The sequence below is a fragment of the Mesocricetus auratus genome, unplaced genomic scaffold, assembly GCF_017639785.1.
Source record: "Mesocricetus auratus isolate SY011 unplaced genomic scaffold, BCM_Maur_2.0 Super-Scaffold_100033, whole genome shotgun sequence".
Taxonomy (NCBI): Eukaryota; Metazoa; Chordata; class Mammalia; order Rodentia; family Cricetidae; genus Mesocricetus; species Mesocricetus auratus.
Window position 1 is genome coordinate 2,666,230 of NW_024429213.1, and position 2,308 is coordinate 2,668,537.

Genomic DNA, 2,308 nt, shown 5'->3' on the forward strand with positions numbered 1-2,308 from the left:
AACTTTATAACATGCATTATAAATGAATACTTATCATTTTAAAAAATCAACACAGTAACATCAGCATAACTACAGGACTAAACAAAGAAAATACATACAGGAATGTGAGACTGTTGCAACTGACAGCCTAAGTGCTAAGAATGTAGTCCATTATATTACAATTGCTCATAAGTGCTGGTGCTAAACAGAATACAGCAAAGATTTAATTATAGCTGATGACATGCCTGTGAAGTTTTTTGGGGGGGTTATGCGTAATCCACTGCAAGAAAAGTTGAAATAACAGACAGAGAAAGAAACTGGCAGACAGGCAGAAGAAAGTACAGTTCAATGCTTGTTGGGGAACTTAGGTGGAAGTAGTATATGGGATCTTTATCTGTAATTCATTTACTATTCAGCGTGAACACATGAAGAGGACAGCCAGGTAAAGAACAGCAAAGTGAACTCAAACCAAAATAAAAAGGAAATAAACATAAAAGAAATTTAAAAGGAAGAAAAGATACAGTAGAGAAAATGAGCAGGGCAAGAAATTCTGTAAAAGCAAAAGGAAACTTTTTGAGTTTGTAACATAGCCCTGGACAGTTAATGCTATGGAGGCAACTTTTGAAGTTCACAGTATCTAGGTATTAATTATTACGGAATAACCCCAAAGCTGCCGCAGGCTTCATCTATAGGTGGAAGACATTATAGATTATGAAAGTGATGCCAGGTGTAAAAGAATGCAGGATAAATGACAGTGGGTGCTGTGCACTATGGGGAGGGATTGTCTAGAGGTGAGTGCAAATGCACTCTGGTTCTACACCAAACTCAATCCCATGTCTTGCTATGGTTTCTTCTTCCTTTAAATGTCCCCTAGCAGAATTTCCTTTTTCTTCTTGACAGGTTCATACTGAAAGACCCTGGCCCAGTCTAAACAGGCAGCTGAGGCTTATGGAAAATTCTGTTTCCCCCACAGCTGAATAGTCATTGCTATCAGAAGGGAGCTCAGCCCAAGGTCCCCACAGCTGAATAGTCATTGCTATCAGAAGGGAGCTCAGCCCAAGGTCCCCACAGCTGAATAGTCATTGCTATCAGAAGGGAGCTCTGCCCAAGGACAGGCTGCCGGGTGTCTGCGGGCGACCAGATGGCCAGCCCAGCCGGGTTGAGCAAACACAGAGTCCTATTGTTCCTCAGATAGGGCCAAGGCCGAGACTTGAGTTCCAAGAAAAACCTCAATCGCCCGCGCTCTGAGCCCTAGCCTCATTTAAATTGCCCAATCAGGGTCCTGTTACTAGGCTTCTCGCTTCTGTACTGCGCTTTTTGCTATAAAAGAACCCCTGAGTCCCCAGCTCGGGGCGCTCAGTTCCCCGAGACTGAGACGCCCGGGTACCCGTGTGTTACTAATAAAGCCCCTTGCTGTTGCATCCAAGCTTGTGGTCTCGTTGTTCCTTGGGTTCGGGTCTCCCTTCCATGAAAGTATCCCTGCTGGGGTCTTTCATTTGGTGCATTGGTCGGGAACTTTGAGACCCCCGCCCAGGGACCACCGACCCACTTCTGGGAGGTAAGAATTGTCCGGACTCAATTTCTGTTGTCTGCTGTCTGTCTTTGCCTGTTATTTTCTCGTGCCTGCGTCTGTAGTATACAGCTGTATGCATCTGTATCTGGCGGCACCGAGGAGGAACTGACGAGTTCATACTCCCGACCGCAGCTCCAGGAGACGTCCTGGTAGCGTCTGGAGTCCTTAAGGACTCATCTGGGTTAGGGGTAGATGTCTAGGAATCTGCCCCGTCTGTTTGGGGAAGTCCCGCTGGCCGAGGGATTTTCCATCCTTGTAGGGGACGAGGACGGGAGCACGAGGCCCCCGTCCCCGAGCCCATCTGAATTTTTGCTTTTGACTTTACGTCAAAGCCGTGCAGGGAAAATCTGTTTGTTTTTGTTTCTTATTTGTTCGTCCGTCTTAGTGTCGTTAGTCATCGCTCTCTAGGAGATGGGCCAGACAGTTACCACTCCGCTCAGTCTGACCCTTTCACATTGGCCACAGGTTCAGGAGTACGCTCATAACCAGTCTGTCGATGTGCGCAAGAAGGAATGGATCACCTTTTGCTCTTCCGAGTGGCCAGCTTTTAATGTTGGCTGGCCACGAGACGGCACCTTTAACTCTCAAATTATTTTCCAGGTGAAAGAGAAAGTCATGGATCCTGGGCCCCACGGCCGTCCGGACCAAGTACCCTACATAGTCACCTGGGAAGCGTTAGTTCATAACCCTCCTACCTGGGTGCGCCCCTTTGTGCACCCAGGAGGTCCCCCCTCTTCCTCTTCCCTAACCCCCGCC